The sequence below is a fragment of the Trachypithecus francoisi genome, unplaced genomic scaffold (genome assembly GCF_009764315.1).
Source record: "Trachypithecus francoisi isolate TF-2019V2 unplaced genomic scaffold, Tfra_2.0 Lachesis_group2, whole genome shotgun sequence".
Lineage (NCBI taxonomy): Eukaryota > Metazoa > Chordata > Mammalia > Primates > Cercopithecidae > Trachypithecus > Trachypithecus francoisi.
The window spans coordinates 126,897,586-126,922,171 of NW_022681465.1; positions in this window are offsets into that span (position 1 = coordinate 126,897,586).

Consider the following 24,586-nt stretch of genomic DNA (forward strand, 5'->3'; position numbering starts at 1 on the left):
ACACTATTGAGTTATTTTGAGTGCAAAATCAGACACTATGATTTTTTTTTTTTTTTCCTAATAACAGAGTAGGTCCTAATTCCTGAAACCTGTCAATGTTACCTTACATGGAAACAGGGTCTCTGTGGATGTAATTAAGAATCTTAAAGTGGAAAGATTATTCTGAATTACCCAGGTGGGCCTTAAATGTGATTATAGGTATCCTTATAAGAGGGGTAGGGGCCTACAAGGATTACACACAGAAATAAAGTCAGCAGTGTGAAGATGGAGCAGAGAGAGATTTCAAGGAACTGGCCATAAAGGGTGGAGCAATGTGGCCATAAGCAAGACATGTCAGCACTCATCAGAAACTGAAAGAGACAAGGAATACATTCTCTTCGAGAGCATGCAGAATGCATGTGGCTGTGCTGACACCAGGATTTCAGTCCAGTGATTCTGATTTCAGACTTCTAGGCTCCATAACTGTGAGAGAATACATATCTGTTGTTGTTTTAACTCACTGAGTTTGTGCTAATTTGTTACAGCAGCCACAGGAAACTAAAATAGATTTTGATACTGAGTGGGGGTGGCTACTGTAACAAATTCCTCAAAATGTGGAAGTGCTTTGGGGACTGGGTAATGGGAAGAAGCTGGAATAATTTTGAGGTGCATGACAGAAAAATCCTGGATTGCCTTGAACAGACTGTTGGTGAAAATATAGATGTTCATAGTGTTTCCAGTAAGAGCACAGAGGAAATGGAAAGAAAAACTTGAAAGTGATGAACTGGGATACTTAGCTGAGGACATTTCCAAGAAAAGCCTTCAAGGTGTGCCCTGGTTTCTTCTTACTGCCTTTAGTAAAATGTGAAGGGAAAGAGAAAGATTTAGGGAAGATCTGTTAAGCCAAAATGAAGCAGGATTTGATAATTTGGGAAACTCCCAATCTACACAGATTGCAAAAAATGCTAAAAATAGGAGATTTGTTGTTAGGAAAATGAATTCTGAATATAAAGCCAACAGTTTAGTTTAAACCAAAAATAAAACTCTAAGCCCCCCATTCAACTGAATGGACCCCTCCTTTTGGCCAAGGGCATTCCAAAGTTAAACTGAAAAATTAGTTCAGGCCATGAGGGGAAAGGGATGTCCGACATGCCTCATTATATTCTCCCTTTGGAATGCAAGCACAACTGACCAACATTAACATTAAAACAGAGACCCTCAGCACTTTGGGAGGCTCAGGTGGGTGGATCACCTGAGGTCAGGAGTTGGAGACTAGCTTGACCAATATGATGAAATCCCGTCTCTACTGAAAATACACAAATTAACCGGGCGGGCGTGGTGGCATGTGCCTGTAATCCCAGCTGCTCTGAAGGCTGAGGCAGGAGAATCACTTGAATTCAGGAGGCAGAGGTTGCAGTGAGCCGAGATCAGGCCATTGCACTCCAGCCTGGGCAGCAAGAGTGAAACTCTGTCTCAAAAACAAAACCAACCAACCAAACAAAAAACAGAGACCTTAAGACTGACAAAATGTACTCTTTGTAGCAATAAGATGTAACATGACAGATAGCAGACCCTGAAAGAAATCTAAGAGCTTTGTCCCAAAATATATCTCTTTGGCATATTTTGAAATGGTCACGCAAAACTGTCTCTTGTGGTGAAAATCTACATTCTGTTTCCCTTCCCTTCCCAGGTCTTTTCCTGATCCAGGAGAGAATAAGGGTCTGGCACATTTTTAAGTCTGATAAGAAAAATTTACAATCTATTCTCTCTGAAGCCTGCTACCTGAAGGCTTCATCTACATAATAAAAACCTTGGTGTCCACAACCCCTTATCTTAACCCAGACACTCCTTTGGTCTTTAAATAATACATTAACTCTTTCAATCCATTGTCAGTCAGAAAATCTTTGTACCCACCTGTGACCTGGAAGCCCTTCCCACTCCACTTCAAACTGTCCCACCTTTCCAGACTGAACCAATGTATATCTTTCATATATTGATTGATGACTTAAGTGTCTCTAAAATGTATAAAACCAAGCTATAGCCTGACCACACTGGACAAATGTTCTCAGGGATTCCTGGGGCTGTGTTAAGGGTCATGGTCCTGATATTTGGCTCAGAATAAATTTCTTCAAATATTTTACAGAATTTGACCTTTTGTTATTGACAGTAGGTAGACAACCATTGACTAGTTACTCAAAATGATCAAAAAGGTCAGAGTATTCCCTCACACAGAGAGATCTTTGAAGAGAGTAAGCATGTGACTTGATATACTCTACTCTCACAGCAGGAGCCAGGAAGATGAGATTATTCAGAAAAGGTATGTGGAAGACTCTCTTGTCTAATGGAATTTTGGGATCATAGGTGCTTGGTCCCCTAAAGGTTTTCTAAAAATTACTGACCTGAGGCATATTAATTAATAGGAGAAAAGACAGACAAATTTACGTAACATGGATATGTGGAAACTTTCAGAATGAAGACCCAACATCCCAATGAGTTATACAGACTTATATACCATTTTGAAGTTATGAAAAGAATGGGGGTTTAGATCCAGTAAAACAGGTTATGAGTGGTTGGCAGGAAGCTTGGCTAGCAAAGGTAGCCTTTTTTTATATATATATACATATATTTTTTATATATTTTAAGTTCTAGGGTACATGTGCACAACGTGCAGGTTTGTTACATATGTATACATGTGCCATGTTGGTGACCTGCACCCATCAACTCATCATTTACATTAGGTATATCTCCTAATGCTATCTCTCCCCCCTCCCCCCACCCCAAGACAGGCCCCGGTGTGTGATGTTCCTCTTCCTGTGTCCAAGTGTTTTCATTGTTCAATTCCCAACTATGAGTGAGAACATGCGGTGTCTAGTTTTTTGTCCTTGCGTTAGTTTGCTGAGAATGATGGTTTCTAGCTTCATCCATGTCCCTACAAAGGACATGAACTCATCCTTTTTTATGGCTGTATAGTATTCCATGGTGCATATGTGCCACATTTTCTTAATCCAGTCTGTCACTGATGGACATTTGGGTTGGTTCCAAGTCTTTGCTATTGTGAATACTGCTGCAATAAATATACGTGTGCATGTGTCTTTATAGCAGCATGATTTATAATCTTTGGGTATATACCCAGCAATGGGATGGCTGGGTCAAATGGTATTTCTAGTTCTAGATCCTTGAGGAATCACCACACTGTCTTCCACAACGGTTGAACTAGTTTACAGTCCCACCAACAGTGTAAAAGTGTTCCTATTTCTCCACATCCTCTCCAGCATCTGTTGTTTCCTGACTTTTTAATGACTGTCATTCTAACTGGTGTGAGATGGTATCTCATTGTGGTTTTGATTTGCATTTCTCTGATGGCGAGTGATGATTAGCATTTTTTCATCTGTCTGTTGGCCGCATAAATGTCTTCTTTTGAGAAGTGTCTGTTCATATCCTTTGCCCCCTTTTTGATGGGGTTGTTTGATTTTTTTTTTTTTCTAAATTTGTTTAAGTTCTTTGTAGATTCTGGATATTAGCCCTTTGTCAGATGGGTAGATTGCAAAAATTTTCTTCCATTCTGTAGGTTGCTTGTTCCCTCTGATGGTAGTTTCTTTTGCTGTGCAGAAGCTCTTTAGTTTAATTAGATCCCTTTTGTCATTTGTCAATTTTGGCTTTTGTTGCCATTGCTTTTGGTGTTTTAGACATGAAGTCCTTGCAAAGGTGGCCTTGTTATATGGATGAAGCCACCCTCAGAGAGAAAAGATGGTAAGGGTTTCTTTTTAGACTTTTAAAGGTGTCAGACTCTCAATCTCTCCTGCATGGGGTGGGGTTGGGGGGTAAGGAGGCATAGAAAGGGGATGGGGCATGGCTGCGTTAATGGAGATTCTCTACAGCTGCAAATTTTCCCCATATAAGCACTGCAAGGCCACTTCTGCCTCTGGAAAAGTGACAGCCATTTCAAAATATGTCAAAGAAATATATTTTGGGGTAAAATATTTTAATTTATCTCAGCATAAATGCCTGTGACATACAAGGTTTCAAGAATTGTTATATCAATAGAAAGACTGCCAGCTTGGTCTGAAAGGGACAGAGACAGGATGAAATGAAGGAAAGGTTTGTAAAAATTATAACAGTGAGAAAAGTATGACAATGAAAGAGATCTGATCTAACTGACCCCCAACTTGCCTTTAACCTCCAAACCTTCCTTGATTATTCCTGGGCTTTGGGAGACATTTGTGTGTAGGTTAAATGTCAGTAGCCCTTCCCCGAAACTAAACTTCCATTGTAAAGCTAATGAAAGACCACTAGGTTGGAAGGATGAGAGGAACCTGAATTCTGCTAAGCTGTAGACATAAACGATTACCAGCCATTATCCAGAGATCACAAGACTTGTAACTCCCCAATTACTCCTGCAGGTAACACTAGTACTATAGAACCTAACGTTGGCCTTTTGAGATGCTTTTTCACATGTTTACATTTCTGATGACTGACGGCTCCACCCAACCCTACCAACCAGTCCTGTGGCTGCACACAGAAGCAGACTCAGCTGCAGGAGGCCCATTTTCCACATGGCCTATGATTGCATCCCCAACCAGTCAGCAGCACCCGCCAAAACTATCCTTGAAAAACCCTAGCCTCCAAATTTTAGGGGAAGCTGATTTGAGTAATAATAAAACTCGGGTCTCCTGTTCAGTCAGTTCTGTGTTAACTAAGCTCTTTTTCTATTGCAATTCCCATCTTGATAAGTTGGCTCTATCCAGGCAGTGGGCAAAAAGAACTTGTTGGATGGTTATAGTGTAACTCTAGTGGAGAGTTACAATGGAACTCCCAATGGACCAGAGACCGGAGTCACAGACGCAGCACCTTAAGCCCAAGTTGTGGATGCCAAGGCCATGGGGATGGGTATGGAAGATACAGCGATTAGCTGTAGAAAATTATTTCCAGATCTTGAAATATAATAAAGACTGGTTGGATTCTGAAATTATTTGGGGGCTAACAACTCCTTTTTTCCTTCCATTTCCCTATTTTGGATTGAGCATGTATGTAACTACCATTGTATGTCTGTCTCACCATTTTTGAGAGCAGATAACCTGTGTCCTAGTTTCACAGATCCAGAGATAGAGAGAAATTTTGCCACAGGATAAATCACACCCACACTCTAACTCATACCTAAGTGAAATTATTTAGATAATGAGATTTGGGACTTTTGAGCTCATAATATTTAGTTGCAATTTTAGATGCATTAATACTTTAATGAGTTGAGATTTTGGGGGTTGTTGGGACAGGGTGAATATATTTGGCACATGGGACAGACATGAATCTCTGTAGGCCAGATGGTAGACTGTGCTAGGTTGAATAATGCCATCTCCCAAGAGATGTCCACATTCCAATGCATAGTATGTATGGATGTTACCTTTTATAGGAAAGAAAGAAAAAAAAAAAGACTGTGAAGATGTGATTCCTTTAAGGATAGAAAAATATTGGGACAGTATTCTGGATTATCCAGGTAGGCCCTAAATGCAATCACAGATGCCCTTATAAAAGAGAGCTAGAGGATAATTTCAGGCAATGTGACCATTGAGGCAGAGACTAAAGTAGTATAGCCACAAGCCAAGGAATGCTGGCAGCTACCAGAAGAATAAAACAGATTCTCTTCTAGAACCTCTAGAGGGAATGAGGCCCTGCTGATACCATCATTTTGGCCCAGTGATACTGACTTTGTATTTCTGACATCCAGAACTATGAGAGAATAAACTTTTGTTTCAGACACCCAGTTTGTGGTGAGTTTTGACAGCAGTGACAGGAAACTAATACACACTGAAAAAAAATAGATTCCAAAATTAACTTTACCATCTTACCCAACATGTGCTATAGTTAAGTGGGCATGAGACTTTAACAGGGCTGTTGGACATGGTCATTTCAAAGGCAACTTCCTGGGGTACTACAGCCAGTTACTTTAGTTCTATAACTTAGCATTTACTGCTGCTACCCATGTCCAGAATTTACACTAGTATTTGCCATGTGTCTTCTGAAGGCTGGTGATGTGACATGAGGATTTGCCAGGTGGGCTACAGTAAAGTTCCTAGGACCTATTTGGGGATGGAGGATGAAGAATTAGGCATATAGAAGAGACATTTGGTCTGCACTTCATATCAACAACAATCCTTAAATATAGATTATGGATGTTATTGACAAATGAGGTAATGTATCCTGTCACAATTGAAGGAAGATATTCTGAGAACTTTAAAGTCCTGCTTCCTTATCATCTGTAGTGAACTAGCAATCAATGCTTTATAAATTTTGGAAATACCTTATGATAACTCTTTTACATTTTTTTCAGTTTAAATAATTTTATTAATCATTCACATAACACTTCAGTACATTTTAAATGTTTTATTACTCTGGTTTTGGAATTTCTTTATTTTTAAAAGATGAAGTAAACCCAAACTTCTCCCAGCCACTGAGATAGATGTCCTATCTATAGATAAATAGAGTTGGTGTATGACTGTATTCTATTTGAGAATCTTGTGAAATAAAGTGCACATAATTTAAGTCTGCTTATTCTTTCAACTAATAATTGAGTGCCTATTGTATGCCAAGCACTGATCTAGGATCTACAGACATAATATCCCACAAATTTTCTTGCTCTCATCAAACTGGCATTCAAGTGGGGCAGACCATCCATAAACAAATAAATAAGTAAGTAAATGGCAGTTCATTTTAAGGAAAGAGGGCTAAAATGTCAAGTAGAATTAGTAGTTGTTAAGTGCAGGAGAAAGAGGGTTTTTACATTTTAAAGAGAAATCAAGGGATGAAGGTTTCTTGATTGGCTGACATTTGAGCAGAATTTATTCTACTATTTCTCGTTGCTCTTTCTGCATCAAAATTCCAATAAATGCTTTGGTGGAGGACATTTGGGATGTCTGGCAAGGTGAACATCTGAAGTTTTATTTGCCCCATTGAAGTAAAGAGCAACATTTAAAAGGAATATGTCTCTATATGAATTTTTCTAGAGCAATATCAAATATAAATATTGGTGGCATTGTGATTCTTTTTCCCCAGGCAAATCAATCTTGGTCTTCCACATAAAAGGAAAAGTGGAAATTTAGTCAGGAGATTTTGTTTGAATGAGACATATCCAGTTCATCATAACAGCAAAAGCAATATGCTTATGCCTGGCATACCCACCCACTGGCACAGGAAAAAAGTCTCGAACTTGGTTAAATCATGATTTAAGTAATTTGGCTGACTGGCTGGGCCCAAATTCCAGTAAGCACGTCCTTGGACTCCATGCATCAAGCTTTGAGGACTTCTGCTCCTGCTGGGAGAGCTGCAGGTCATTACCACATAAAACTGCCTCTGCTGTTACATATTTCAAATTAGTATCCTTTCTTCTCTTTCCTCCATCCCTTTCCAGACTACTGGTGCCCTTCCCACTGTGCATAAAATTAAGCGTTAGATGGCTGTTTAGTAATCATGATGTGGTTTGTTTGTTTATTTTTGGAAGTGCATATGGGGGTGCTTTTACAATTATCTTTATTCTCTGTAATTAATTTCCAAAGCATTAAATGTAAATTAGACCTCTGTGTGAAGTGTCAGTGCTATCACCTAAGCAAGGAAAGAAAAAGGTTCAACTTTGCAAAGTAGGGGGAACTTCTCTCTACCTCATTCTGTTAACTCATTGTGGAGGGAAACATTAATATTAAGAAGGAGAAAAGGAAAAGTTTTAAGAAGCTAATCTTGCTCTCTCTGGCTTCATCTCTTTCCAAGCTCGTAATTGCTTTCTACCGTTTGTGCTGAGTCCTTAGAGGACCAGCACAGGATGCTGCAGTACAAAATAAGCTACGATCTAAATTTCCAATAGGTCAGAAATTCCTGGTTTGATGACTATTAACCCCAGTGGCTAGTTTATTCAGAACAGAACATGGAGAAATTTCAAATGCACAATGATTTTTGATTCCTGAATATGCTTAGAATTCCATCAGCATTTCAAGGCAAGTTTTAGCAATTTCTCATGAAAACAACATAGTAAAATGTTATTGAAAAAACAATGAAATTTTTAATCAGTATGTTGCCCTACTTTTTACAATTGATCCATCTGAATCACACACATTGAGTACAATTAAAGTACAACGTATCTTGCTGAACTTTTTCACATTACATGCAAGTTTCTATGCTCTTTCATTTTAATAATTAGATTTGTGATTCTTATATGCAACTGTACCTTGGAAGTATCCAGATTAATTATTCTCTACATTTTCTCCCTCATAATGTCCCCCAAAATGTTTAAATGTATATTTAGAAGATAAGTTAGTCTTAAATAAACATTTAAAGCCAACATTTTTCATATCCCATCATATTACTAATGGAACTCCTTGATCAAGTAGTAAACTATAATGTCATCCTTACAATCACAGGACCAGATTCACAATGATGTGCCACCCCAATGCTGCATTGGTTTTAGAGACATTTCAAATTCTATTCTGAATGCTTTTGAATATTTTGTTGCACAAGTCAATACTGAAGTTGTAACACAATCAAGTAGAAAAAACTTATGTCAATTCTCTGCCTTTTTCTTTGTGTTTATCTTTATCTAAATATGTTTCAGTTGCATAAATCACACTAGGCAGCACTGAGATGTAACAACATTACAAAGTAAAAGATGACCTCTTTTTTGTTTCCATACATGCACCTATCTTCAAAATTAAGATATATTGAGAAGCTAGGTAGAGAGTGACCAGTCAACTATAGAATATAAGTGCCAATTCTCTAGTTTGGGAATGTGAAACAGACTTCTGGGCAGATTAGGTATTTGAGTTCTGGATTGTACTAGACTAGAATCCCTGTTCTGCCAATTTCTGACTATGTGACTTCAGGCAAATTATTTAACTTCCACAAACCGTGGTTTCTTCATTCATTGGTGAAAGGAAAATGATAGATGTTTAGAGTGGTTGTAAGGATGAAATTCGATAATGTGCATTGTCTGGTGCATAATAATCCAATAAATATTAGCCATTAATGTTGATTTTGCAAGACACCTAGATAACTGTGAAATAGGCTTAATCTAGATGTCACCCTAGAAATCATCCAGATTTGGAGACACAACCTAACACGCCATCAAAGACCAGATGGGTAGCTGAGTAAAACAGCTAGCATGGAAAGGGACTCATGGTGACTGGGCCTTCTACGTAGAAGCTTGAAATGCTCTTTACATGTCTCTTTCTCCTCTTTCTCCCTCCCTTACCCTTCCACGTTCTTCCTCTCCTCTAATATGCACAGATTAAGCAGTGAACACCAAAAACTCAGATTAGCCCATGGCAACCAATGTGTTGCCCCAGATTTAATTACAACCCCCTCATTATACAGAGCATGAAATTGAGACCTAAAAGGATGATTGAGCAAGTGTGTATGGTTTGTTAATGGCGAGGGTTTATACGTCCTCGCTCCCTTGAAGGTTATGTTCTTTATTCACTATGAATAATCTGATGACTCTACATAAACCAGTTTTTATTTTTAATCTTAAAGAAAATTACTACTTTATGCTGCATCTTTCTCTGAAGCCTACAAAAAGCATACAAACTACTGCTTATAATTTTATAGAGTTAAGACATCTCTAATAGCAATTTAGGCAGCAATGTAAGTAAAGCTAAAGGAGAAAAGTGATCATATTTCCACAAAAGTTTAAGTAGACTGCTATCAGCAACATGAATGTATTTAAAGTCTAGTTCTCAACTTCACAAAAGACTAAAGTTGAAGTAGTTGCCTAATGTAAATGTTTGTATCTCCTTTAATCATTGAGGTCCTATCTCCTGCTCATAATAACTTTACCACTAGGTGGAAACCTTTAAAAGATAATAGCTGTTTATTTTTCCCCAAGACCATATTGAACCGATGGACACTGTAAATTTTAAAAATTTGTTTTCTATGAATCAAATAAAGTAAGATGTCTAAGCTAAGAGTCTCTGAAAAAAATGGAACTTTTTATTCAATTTCAATCTATCTTTGAAAGTATTTTTTGAAAAAAGTCATTCAGAATATACATATGCTGAATTCCTGAACTGAAGTTTAGCCCAAAAACATTTGGAAAAGCCTTTCTTTTGCATGTGTCCATTTTCCATATCTTGTGCTATGTCTTAATAAGATTTTATGTTGCACTCTCTACCTAATAATCGTATACAATAGTTAGCATATTGAAGCTGTCTGCGTCTGCTTGAGAGGTCCATTAGGCACTTAACTAGATCTTTATTTGATTTAGGTCTTGGAGTGTTTGGCCCTCCATCGCTCATGAAGCTGCCTGTTCAGGCCCTGAGCTAGTTTCTACCTTAGAGGAGCCAAAACAAGCACCCTTGGCAGTGACTATAGCGTCTACTGCCATCATTTCAGCTCAAACGCTGTCCTGCCTCATGATTAAATTGCAAATAGCATTTTTTTAAAACCTATGTTAAAAGAGAACATATAGATGTCTCATGCATTCATCCTCCGTCACTCTGAACCTGAAGTTACTTAGATGTGTTCCCTAACCAAAACATCAAATCTACATTTTATAAAAGTTGAAATTCATTAAATCACTGCCATTCCAGAAGCAGGAAATAAGTTGGCGCACGTTCCAGAATAATTTCTTGGGATTATTTAGAACACACTGGAACATTTATCTGTGACTCAAGCACATAAACTAACTGTGTGATGGTTTTTACAACTTGGATTTGGGTGTAGCTGATCCTTGCACTCATAGCTACGCTACTGAAAGCGTAATTAAAGCTAATAGTTCATAATGTCTGAACAGTATCTGGAGGAACCAGAGAGAATTGTTCCCCACAGTCGAGTTTCGCACAGTTAACTGGTGGCATTCAGGATTGTTCCGGCCTGCCTCTCAAGCATCTGGCATTAACTTCTGCTGACAGCAGGCGAACAGATTTGATGGATCAGTATTGAACCTGGAATGGAAATGTTATTTTCCCTAATGTACCCAGATCTCTTTCAGGATATCTGATAAAGCTTTACTTTGGGGATGGGATATATAAACTATCTCCAACCATCCATTAATCTAATACTCCTTCAGGGGGGAATCTGTCATATTAAGTCTATGTACAAATGTTGATCTAAAAAGCATAAGGAAGGAGAAATGTTACATGACTTTAGTATTTAGAATAATGATAGTTTTATTTTAGAACTACAAGGATCTTTAGAGTTTGTCCTAATAAAACTATTTTATTTTCCAAATGAGAAGGAGAAAATATAGAAAAGCAAATTGTTTTCACAAAGTTCAGAATTAGCACCCAATTCCTTTGAATCTCAATCCAGAGAGCATTTCAATACATCTAAACACTTCATTCCATTCAGTTTCTGTAATTTATATACATGAGATTTTCAAACCTAGTAGTACGTGAAATCCCAGGGCAGGGTGGAGGGTTTAAAAAATACTGAAGAAAAATACTGTCGCACAAGCCCCACCACAGACCAATTAAACCACAATAGAATCTCGGGTAGGGCTTTGACAAATATATGAATGCATGCATCTATGTGTGTGTATGTGTGGGTTTATGTAAGTATGTATGCATTTAATTCCCAAGATGATTCTAAAATGCAGCCAGGGTTGAGAACCAGTGATTTATACTTTGATCAAGTTTGTAAGAAAATAAGCAAATAAATGTTGTGTCCTGCCCTACTCTCCTCTTTGTTTAGATGGTTCCTCATCATCCAGGCTCTCCAACCAAAACTTCTTTTCTTGAGAAATTTTCCAAAAACATCACCATAGCTCTTCTCATATTCTACATACATATATATATAATATGTATAATTTTGATAAAGTAATTTCAAAATATTGCTATATCTACTGAAGTTTTAAGGTCTACTTTGTTTAGGGCTATTTGCATTTCAGGAGAAGAAAAATAATAGAAATAGAATGATTTAATAGGAGGAGTTTAGTTGCATCCAAGATTGTGAAAAACATTTTGAATGAAAACATTCCTAGAATCCTAAAATTAAACCATACTTAAAAATGTGTACTTCGCCTTCATGATGGTTTCGTCATGCCATCATATTTTGTACTGTTATTTAGTTTTCATCATATAAATTACTTTTCACTTCATATAAGTTTATGAGAATGATAATTCTCAAGTCTCAAAGCACAAGAATTGGCACCTATACCAATGATTAAATGCTAATTTGCTAAGCACCACATTTAATTGTTATAATCAGGATCCTCTTTTCCTAGGAAGGTGATGTCATCACTCCTATGTAAAGGAGGGAGAAACTGATCAAAGAGGGTAAATTGGCTAAGGTCAATTATCTACTTGGCCATAGAACTGGGGCTAAGAATAATTTTCAACTGATTACAGAACAAATGTACTTTAAAACATCATGCTTTACAAAGTCCAGAATGGTCAGGATAAAATAATATCAACCAAAGAAACCTGCACGGAGCCAGAAAACTAATCAGCTTGACATTCTGACTGTTGATGTAATTTGATATATGCCTTAAAAAGGCTTCCATCAAAAGTTTAAATACTTAATTGACAGTAGGCACACAACAGTCAATTAGTACCTTGGAGGAAGAGTGTTATAATTTTAGACTTTTTAAAAAAACAAAGCTTCCGCCTACTATTTTTGGAAGAGTAGCTTGTTTTTCATTTTTAACTCTTCATTAAGTTCTTTGTTTGCTGTAACGGGAACTTCCAAGAGAATGTCGTACTCACATAAAAATGATATTTACATTACAAATCTACATAAAGGAAATGAAGTATTCACATATAAATATATTTCATTCTTCAAGATTGTATTCATTCTACAAGATATGTATGCTATAATTTACAAAATGCTAATAAAAGAGATTTTAAAAAAACTAAACAAAAGAAGAAAAGTATCATGCTAATGTATTGGAAGACACATAGTAATTATGCCAATTCTACTCAAATTTATCTTGAGGTTTCATGCAACTTCTACCAAAATGCAAAGGATTTTTTGTAGATACAGACACATTTATTCTAAAATTTATCCCCCAAAGTGCAAAACCTAGAATAGGTAAAACAATATTGAAAAAAAGTATAATGTGGGAGGAATCACTCTATTCAATATTAAGTCCTACTATATAGCTACACAAATCAAGACAGTGTGGTATTAGTAGAGGAATAGACACATGAATCAATGCAACAGAATAGATAACAGAAATAAACCCAGATAAATTGGCTCAACTAATTTTGGACAAAAGCACAAAAGAAATTCAATAGAGGAAGGACAGACTTTTGACAAATAGTGCTGGAGCAACTGGACATCTACAGGCAACCAACCAATCAATTTTGATCTAAGTCTCAAATCTGATACAAAAATTAATTCCAAATGGGTCACAGATATAAAATATAAAAACATAAAACTACAAAACTTAAAAAAAGTAGGAGAAAATCTGGCCAGGTGTGGTGGCTCACATTGGGAGGCTGAGGCTGGTGGATCATCTGCCTGAGGTCAGGAGTTCAAAACCAGTCTGGCCAACATAGTGAAAAACCATCTCTACTAAAAATACAAAAATTAGCTGGGCGTGGTGGCAGACACCTGTAATCCAACTACTTGGGAGGCTGAGGCAGAAGAATTGCTTGAACCCAGGAGGTGGATGTTGCAGTGAGCCAAGATCGCACTACTGCACTCCAGCCTGGGCAACAAGAGCAAAACTCTATTTCAAAGATAAAGAAAAAATGGGAAAAAATCTTTGGGATCTAGGGATAAGCAAAGACGAGAAGAGTGAGATTCTGTCTCAAGGCAAAAAAAAAAAAAAAAGAGTTGTTACACTTGACATTTGACATCAAAAGCATAATCCATTTAAAAAATTGGACCTTCTCAAAATAAAAAGCTTTTGCTCTGCAACAAATTCTATTAAAGAATAAAGAGACTGGGCCAGACGTGGTGGTTCACACCTGTAATCCCAGCACAATGAGAGGCAAAGGCGGGTGGATCACCAGGTCAGGAGTTCGAGACCAGCCTAGCCACATGGTGAAACCCCATCTCTACTAAAAGTACAAAAATTAGCAGGGCATGCTGGCATGCACTTGTAGTCCCAGCAGCTGCTTGGGAGGCTGAGGCAGGAGAATCACTTGAATCCTGGAGGCAAAGGTTGCAGTGAGCCGAGATCATCCCACTGCACTCCAGCCTGGGTGACAGAGCAAGACTCCGACTCAAAAAAAACGAAAAAGAATAAAGAGACAAGTCCCTACCCACCCACCACATATGCACAGAGAAGACAAGAAACATAACAAGAGGAGATTCATTTAACAAAAGAATAGTATCCAGAATATACAAAGATTTATCAAAACTCTTCAGTAAAAAGAAAACTAACAGAAAATGGGCAAAAGACATGAACAGACATTTCGCCAAAGATAAAGGCAAAGAAGCACACAGAAAGATATTCAACATAATTAGCCATTAAAGAAAGTAAAGACCACAGTAAAATATTACACATCACAAAGCCTAAAATAAAGAATACTGACAACACCAAATGCTGGTGAGAAGTAGAGAAACTGTTTGATTCATATACTGCTTGTGAGAATGCAAAATAGTACAGCTATTTTGGCAAATAATATTTGGAGTATAATTTAGCAGTTTCTCAAAAAAACTAAAAGTGTAACTACCATGTGATCCAGCATTTGCACTCTTTAGACTTTATACCAGAGAAATAAATATTCGTTTTAATGTAAAAACCTATACATGAATGTTCTTAGCAACTTTATTTCTAATGCCAAAAACTAGAAACTACCCAGATGTCCTTCAAATGGTAAATGGTTAAACTGTGGTACATCAATTATCATGAGATGCTATTTAGCAACAAAAAGAAGTGAACAATTGATACACAAAACAATTTGAATTCTCCAGGAAATTATGCTGAAAAAAAAAATTCCTCAAAGATTACATGCTGGCTGGGTGCAATGGCTCACACCTGTACTTCCAGTACTTTGGGAGCCCAAGGAGGGTGGATCACCTGAGGTCAGAAGTTTGAGACCAGCCTGGTCAACATGGGGAAACTCTGTCTCTACTAAAAATACAAAAATTAGTCAGGCATGGTGGCACGTGCCTGTAATCCCGGTTATTCACGAGGCTGAGGCAGGAGAATCACTTGAACCTGGGAAGCACAGGTTGCAGTGAGCTGAGATTGCACCACTGAACTCCAGCCTGGGCAAAAGAGAGAGACTTTGTCTCCAAAAAAAAAAAGATTACATGCTGTATGATTCCATTCATCTATCATTATTGAAATGATAACATTTTAGAAATAAGAGAAGAGATTAGTGGTTGTGAGGGGTTAGGGGTGAGGTTGGAGGATTGGGCAGGGACATAGGTGTGGCTATAAAAGGCCAATAGCAGAGATTATTGTGGTAATGAAACTTCCCTATATCTTTGACTATATGAATTCCAATATCCTGCTTGTGACATTTTCTATAACTTTCCGAAATTCAAGAAAACTGGGTAAAGGGTACTAGGGACCTTTCTGTATTATTCCTTATAATGGCATATAAATCCATAATTATATCAACATAAAAATGTAGTTAAAAATTTATTTTTCAGTTCAAAGGCAAAGCAATCAACTGCTATCTTTCTGCCTCAATCATTGGAGGTATTTTTGCTATTTCTCTTTTCCTCTCTTTTAAATATGTAGCTACACTGAGGTTCCTTTAAAATATTGACAGTTTTTATGAATTAAAATTTTGAGCAAGCAATAGAAGGTGATTTAATCTTTATACTTAGAGTGTATATTTGTGTAATGAATTCTCATGGACCTATGTCTATTAGAGATTGTATTGACAATCTCTGTCAAAGAGTCTAACTTCACTTACAGTCAAAAACAATCAAAATTATAAACTTGGATGAGCTAGACATGTTCTGTTTTAATGTGTAATATGCAAAGAAAAACCCTTTATGTATTTGGAAATAATATTTTTTTCTTAAAACAGGTGGGGTGATGGTATATTTTATCTTTCATAAAATCATTGCCATACAAACCTCCAGTAACTATGCATATTTTGCACTGTATGCTAATTGAGAATTATCAGCCTATTGAAAAGTGACAGAAGTGTTCCCAGAGCACATACTAATTACAGCAAAATTACACCTACAGGTAAACTTATCTTTTTTACAGATGTCTGATTTTCACCTACTGCATGTCCTGGTATCTGAGATGTGAACCAATACATGATGTGTCATAAATTTGGTTTGCAAATATGCACCTAAGGTGGGAAACCCAGGAAGATTTGATAAACAGACTGTTTCCTGTCTAAGAATGCAGACTTTATGTTGCCATTTAGTACAACGTGAAATGTCTATGAGGTGCCCTTGGGCAGGAACTCTTTCTTAACAAGCTATCAAGCTTAACTGGGGTAACCTGTAGGAAATCTTTACTAAACAAACAGAAGCCAGTCAATTCTTGAGAGATGCTTGTACACATCAGCATGACACAGCCATTGTCATCTTTAAAGGCTAATCCCTAAACTACTGCTAGGTGTATTTTGATTGTTGTGAGTCAATTCAAATTTTATAAAACATCTACTTGTCTTCCTAATCTAAATCCCATTTTCTTACACCTGTTAGGATATTTTTTCTTTTATGTAAAAACTAGTTTCCCTTGAATTTAATTTAAAAGTTGTATGCTCTCCAAGTTCACTAGTTTGAAATGGTAGAAAAATATGCAGTAATTTTCAGCTAACTTTCAATAAACTCTGAATGATAGAAGCATGCTGAGTCAAAGGTTATACAGAACATGAGAAGAATATTGATTATCTATTTGCTTATCTGCTAGCTGGCCTCTTCAGCATTGCACGGGAGGCCTGTCCTTTGGATAGAAACTAGGATGGCAGTGGAGGGTCCAACTTGTGTGTGGGGGTTGGATGAAGTGGTGACCTTTCTTGTCTTTTCTGAACATTATTAAAATGTTCATAATAATGAAGTCTCCACATTATTGGAATTGTCTTGGGACAGTACCAATCGAGGGATGACTCTGCTTGAAAAAAATCACTGATCAATGTTTCAAATACCATTCCTTGCTGCCCCTGACCATGGCATACCCCATTGAATTGACCACTTGAGATGTAGCTGGGTTTCTAATTAACACATGCAACTGTTCAGGAGGATGGCTGACTTTCTGATGTTCTCTCTTGGGTTCCGTGATGTGATTTTCATTTATATCACATTGACTACAATTTAATTCCAAGCATTCCCAAGCACCTTTTGATTTAGTGCTCCTTTCACTCGATGTGATTACAGGCAGAAAAACTAACTTTATTTATATTGATTACATAGATCTATATACTATATATTGTGTATCTGGGTAGATAATATGCAGAAAAATCAAATGTCCATTACATTCTTAATCCAGTTGTCTATTTTCTTGTAGAAAAATGTATAGCTTTGTAACTTAAGGACACTAAACCCAAGGATATCTTTAATTGTATTTATTTCTTGTAAGAAACTGAAATGTGACTGTGTTAGATTATTTTTTTTTTAAATAAAAGGATATTATTATTTATATTGGGGAGAATAGTTTAAAGTTTTAGTTGACCTAAATAAATATTTGAATTACCTTTATGCTATTGTAAGTAATCATACTCTTAAAATAATATAAATATAGATGGTCCAAGATCTTACCCGAGAGTGTTCCTGGAGGCTTAAAAAATGTAAAAGTGTCATTTGTTTATATCCAGAAAAGCGTTCTGATGGGAAAGTACATTATATGTTCCAGTGGGAATGTTTCTAGTAACTCGAATTTCTTGGAGTAGTTTAGAGCCATATTAAATCTATATTTGTATTAGTCCATTTTCACACTGTTGATAAAGACATACCCAATACTGGGCAATTTGTAAAAGAAAGAGGTTTAACTGGATTTACAGTTCCATGTGGTTAGAGAGCTCACAATCATGGTGGCAGGCAAGGAGGAGCAAGGCATGTCTTACGTGGAGTGCAGCAGGCAAGGAGAGAGATTGGGCAGGGAATCTCCCCCTTATAACACTGTTAGATCTTGTGAGACTTACTCGCTATCACGAGAACAGCACAGGAAAAACCTGTCTCCGTGATTCAATTACCTCCCACCAGGTCCCTCCCACAACACAAGGGAATTCAAGATGAAATTTGGGTGGGAACACAGCCAAACCATTTTAATATTTTAAGAATGTGACCCCAAATATTTATAATTAATTTGGAGTCCTTTAGAAACTTGTTTGTGTTTATTATATTAAATGATTATAATTATATTATAAATATTCTTTTAAGTTACAAAATTTTCAAGTTTCTAAGTTGAAATCTGGAATTTCTAACTATGTCAAGGAAAACTTACTGCTTGCAGATAGCTGATTTTTCTGACAGTGATTCAAGAGAAAGGAACATCTTAAGATGATCTTTTAAGTATCCACATAATTTTTTAGAATTAGAATGTTAAATAAATTTAACATTGAAAATTTGTAGAAAATTAAAGTATTTTACTACTTTAATTCCTTTTTTGGGAAGGGTTTACATCTTTTTCTCCCAGCTTTATTGAGTTATAGATGACACTTAAATACATTTAAGGTATACAATGTGATTATTTCCTTATATGTGTGTATATATATATTTCATCATAATGAAGTTAATTAACATATCCATCAGCTCACAGCGTTAGCATTTTTCTTTCTCTTTTGTGGTGAGAACACTTAAAACTACCCTGTTAGCAAATTCCAATTGCACAATACAATATTGTCAACTGTAGTCACATAGTTGTACATTAGATCTCAAGAACTTACTCATCCTGCATAACTGAAATTTTGTACCCTTTGACGAACATCTCCCCATTTCTCCTTCCCCCATCTCCTGTAAACCACCATTCTGCTCTCTGTTTTGATGCGTTTTACAATTTTGGATTCCACATATAAGTGAGATCATGCAATATTTGTCTTTCTGCATCTGCTTATTTCACTTAGCACAATGTCCTCAAGGTTCACACATGTTGTTGCAAATGGCAGGATTTGAAAACTAATGCCTTTCTTACATTCTCAATCTATTATACAAATAAGCTTAGGTGGTTATCTTTGTCATAGCAGTATCTTACAAAATCTAATCTGATTGTTTTTTTTAAGGAAGCATTCATTATTGAAGAATGCAAATGGCATCACTTCCACAGTGTTTCAGTTACAGCTATAATATGGGAAAGTGGAAAGTAAAATCCTAATTGGATTAGGCCATCTTTTGAGAATAAATTGTATCAGATCTAGGGTGGTCCACATTAACCAAACTGAATAATTACACCAATAATTATAAAATGTTGTCTATAAATAATATTTACAAACAGGTATTTCTAAACTATAGAGAGCTACAGTACAATTTTGTTCAAAGATAACGATTTGGCATCTTGTTGACCCTTGACTGGCTCTGACCTTGATTGCATCTTAAACCAAAAGTTTGCTTTATAGAGCTCTTTACAGAAATTTTTGGTAAGCTAGCGAGCAAGTATTTATGAGGCAGATGATTCACACAATAAGTATGTATTGAACCCTTTTGTTCATGAATGGTAGTAGGTGAAGCACTAAATATGTAGTAGGAAAGATTTTTTTCCTTCCCTTATGGAGTTTCCACTTTAATGTGGATGTCAGTCTTCAAACAAATACTATCTCAAATAAGACATCACATTTTGTAATGATATATATACACATATATATGGAAAATATATGAGAGAATATAACAGAAACATTGATGTAGACTTCCAGTCTGAGGGAGTAAGCCAAACTAAAGCCTGATGCATGCATTGACTGTGGACAGCCCAAGTTTAGCCAAGAGCATTTCAGGTAGAGGAAATGTCACACATGAGTTTCCAAAGGCAGGAAAGAACTATGCGTACTTCAAATGTCCAAGAGAAGAGAAGGGTCAGTAAATAGAGATGTGAGGGGGATGAGGCTACTATGCAGAAGCTAGAGCATGCCTAGTATTACAGGGTCTATTTCCCAAGTATAATGCAAGCTAAGGGAGGATTATGAGAAGAGACAAAGTGGGGCTGGATTAAAATTCTGCATTTGTACCCTGTCCAGTTAAATTAGCTGCAACAAGTTTCACTACTTTTTCTGTGTCCTATGAAGAGCAAATCTAAGATACATTAAAAAGGAAGAGAAATACAGTCTACAACTGTCTTTTGGGTTATTAAGAGCTATGACAGAGTTGGTGAACATCCATTTTTGACCTAGAGGTGGAGGATGGGTAGAAATTTTGCATCTGAGCTGCAGTTTTATGTTATAGTAGTTTTTCAGAAGAATTTGTATTTGTGTTGCAACACATTATATTACGGCTTCAGGGTAGGTAACTTAGATGTGCATTTTGATTAAAAATTAAGCCTACAAACTGGTATTTTACACTATAATTCTTAAAGTTAGAATAAAGAATATTTTCCAATAGTCTTTTGTTGCTATGGGGAAAAAATCTGCAACTTTATAAATAAACAACAACCTGGAAGCTTATTCTTCTAAACAGATTGAAGACAGATGCCAACATGTCAGTGAAAGCTGAGACAGATCCAGCATAATTCCGTACATCAAATGTTTACATAGATGCTGTTTAAATGGGATCCTTGTTAAATTAAGAGAATGTACAACAGCATCTCAGTCTACAGCAAGCAATAGAAAACTCAAGAATTTTCTACTGAAGTGTTTTATCTTGAATAAGATGATGGTCTTTTGATTACCTAATAGTCATAGGAGCACTTGTCCAGAAAGTTTAGTTTCTACAAGATATAAGTTTGCTATAAGACATATTGTTTCAAATTTAGTGTAAAGAGAATCACGTCTCAGTGTTTTATTTTACTTATGTATTTTAAATTTTATTTAAAACTTATTTATTTCTAGAGACGGTTTCACTCTGCTGTCCAGGCTGGAGTGCAGTGGTACAATCATAGCTCACTGTAGTCTTGAACTCCTTGGCTCAAGTGATCCTCTCACTTCACCCTCCCAAGTAGCCTGGACTATAGGCATGTGTCACCATGCCTGGCAGATTTTTAAATTTTTTTGTAGAGACATGGTCTTTCTATGTTTCCCAGGCTGGTCTCGCACTCTTGGCCTCAAGTGATCCTCTTGTCTCAGCCTTCCAAAGTGCTGGGATTACAGGCATGAGCCGCTGGGCTCAGACTACGTCTATCTTTAAAAATTATCCTTTTTATTGGCATCATTTCAATACATTTCTGATATCAAAAGAACCATAGCTTGTATATATTTGAGACACATATTTATTTAAATTCATTTTTCTCTACAAAATACCATTATCTCTTACTAAATTTCACTTCAGTCTTTATATTTTAAAATTATTTGAGAGGGCTTGAGCATTTTTCCAACTTACAAATTAGCCATCAGCATTAAAAATTAATCTTAACAGAGAAAAATTTATCTCAACAAATTAATCACTGTCATTCTTCCATGTCCAGTTTCTGTTCATGAGCTTTTGTAATTTTTAACTTATAAAAATATTTAGTCTCTCTTTTGTGTGGCTTAATGAAATAGTTTTCGTTTTGAATTCAAACTGAAGTTGAAGTCCTGACATTCTCCTTAACTGTATGTGTGGTTGTCAATACGTTATTAAATCATTCTGAGGTATAAGTTTTTTTTACCATTAAGATGGTACTAATACCAAACTCAAAAAGTAGTTGAGGGAACCAAACAGCCTAGCAACAACCTGGTCCACTATAGGCACAATAAATTATAGCTATTATCATTAATAATAATTGGGACATCTGCATCTTAAACTCCCTGTAATTTTATGGACACTATGGTTGTTTGAAAATCACTGTTCTAGAGCTATCATATGACTTCAATGACAGTTTAAAAAACCATTTAACTTTACTGAGAATACAAAGAAAGTGGATCTCACAAACATTGATTGTAAGAGTGTAAAATGGTATAGCAACTCTGGAAAACAATTTAGCAGTTTCTTCAAAAATTAACATACACAATCTGCAAATACACTCCTAAGTACCTATTCTAGAAAAATGAAAATTTATGTTCACAAAATCTCTGCACTATTTAAAAATATTTTTTTAAAGTATTTAACTATGTGATCACAGTGTTTACAGCTTCAGTTTTCTTTGTATTGGTGATAACTTTTGTAGCATGGGAAATACATTGATTTTTTTAATGCTATAAACATTACTTTGCAGTTGCCTATAGATACTAGATGATAATACAAACTGAGAAAAATTCTTTATTAAATCATACACTGAAGTGAAAAAACATACTGTTCTAATAAATTATCAATGCAGAGTTTATTACTTTATGTTCCTTTTTTGTTCTCTGATATGATGAAATTTTCCATAGAATAGTCATCATTTTATTTAAAAAAAAACTTACTAGTGGACTTTAAATATAAAAAGATGTTGACTATAAAATGTGGTCCCAATGTATGCAATGAATTATTTTTCAACTGTAATTCACAATGATGACTGGCATCTCATCCTGTAAAATATCTCATAAAGAATCTTTCCAAAATTTTTTTTATAGCTCCTGTTTACGTGAACATTTGACCCCCAAAATGTGTCAAGCTAAGCTAAATTGTATGTGAGTACCTGCTCCCTTTTTCATTTTTATAAATTACTATTTGGGCTAATTTTAGTAACCCTTAGAAATCTTTGCTTTTTGTTTTACTTTTTTTTTTTTTTTTGAGAGGGAGTTTCACTTTTGTTGCCCAGGCTGGAGTGTAATGGCGCGATCTCGGCTCACTGCAACCTCTGCCTCCCGGGTTCAAGCTATTCTCTTGTCTCAGTCTCCTGAGTAGCTGGGATTAGAGACATGTACCACCACATCTGGCTAATTTTGTATTTTTAGTAGAGAGAGGGTTTCTCCATGTTGGTCAGGCTGGTCTCAAACTCTCGACCTCAGGTGATCTGCCCACCTTGGCCTCCCAAAGTGCTGGGATTACAGGCATGAGCCACCATGCCTGGACTACATTTTTAATAATTGAAATATTAAAAATCTGAATTTGATATAAGTACACTGAAAAATTTACATTGTTTTGAATATTATTTTTAAAGAATGCTAGAAAACTTAATGAAATATTTGAATTAAACAGCATGGAGGGGGGTGGGAGGGAACTTGTAATTAAGAGTTTGGACTTTGAAGGAAACCCATTGAGGCTGAGCCTTGATTCAGCCAGTTGTCTCTGTGTGGCTCATTCACTTGACTTCAGTTCTCAGAGGCTCAGAAATGGAACACGTTTTATATTATATTGTTGCTCTCATTATTCTTGGTTGTGATTGAAGCTCAGGAACAGAGTCGAATTAACCACACTCTCCAGTTAACAACACTGTATCACCGCATGGTGCAAGATCTTGTTATTGTTTCTTGGTTTAGTTATTCCATTTTATTTGCCACTCCCATTTTCCTCTCTACCTCAGAGGTGATTGTTTTGCTTAATGTTTATCCTCTTGCAAATGCATACTCTTATAAAATATCTTTATAGAATATTTGTTAGATATTTTATTAAACTTTATAAAATTTTAAGTGCATGTAGATAGTATTTTGCTATGATTCTCATGATGTTTTTAAATGTATTCACTCAGCCTCTTGTATACGTAGCTACATGTACTTTGAGTCTTGGCTTCTAATTGCCGCAGAGTCTTACGTCACCACCTCGTTTTGTCTTTCCACTCCTCCACTGACAGTCACCCAAATTGCTGCTACCACGCATAACACTGCAAATAACATACTACATATTCTTTTACAAACCTATGTGGAAATTTACCACTAGCAGAATATGAGGTGACACGATTGGCATTATTTACTTTCCTATTTTTTTTTTCTTTGCCAGTTTAATTCATGCTCTTTCAAATACCAGCTCTTGATATTTTCTCCATGAAATTTTCCCTTATCTACTACATATCCCTTTTACCTTTCTTTCTCTAAAAGCAATTTTTTTTGTGTGATAGCATATGGCAAATCAGATATAGTCTCTTGCTATGATTTAAATGTTTGAACTATGACTATAAATTTTCTCACTAAAAGTTGTGTGACTTTGAGAAAATTACCTCTCTGTTTCTTAGTTTTCTTAGAGAAATAGGAGTGCTTATTTCAGGACCGTCATAAGAATTTTAAACAATTTAATGTGCATGAAGTTCTTGGCTGATTTCATAGCAATAAAATTTTATTAATGTTGTAGTGTTGGTGGTCTTGATGTTGAATGATATTGCTAAGGATTATGATGATGATGCTGATGTTGATAATGACAAATAGGTAATTATCCATGTCTACTCTATGTCCATTTAGCTATATTTATATCCATACCTATCATAGTGTGGTTCCCTGAGAAGCAAACTGAGAGGAATACTGAAATGCAAGTAATTATTTTAGAATGTCATCTTTGGAAATAACATTAGAGAAGTGAGAAGAATGACAGCAAGGACAGACAGTTTATTTTTAAGAAAGTTATTATTTTGTTTAAATGGAACTGAATCTTATCAGAGAAATTCGGGATCCAGTATAAAACAGGTACCTTAGAGTTAACTGAGGGGTGAGGAGATAAGTATTGATATTTCAGCTCCCACCAAGTCTGTGGCTAAAGGCTGTTTCTGGGGAAACAGAGGTGCAGCTTGCCCCACAGGCAATAAAGTAGCCAGATGGCCAGAGAAAGCCTTCAGACAAAGAATAGAAGCCTTGAT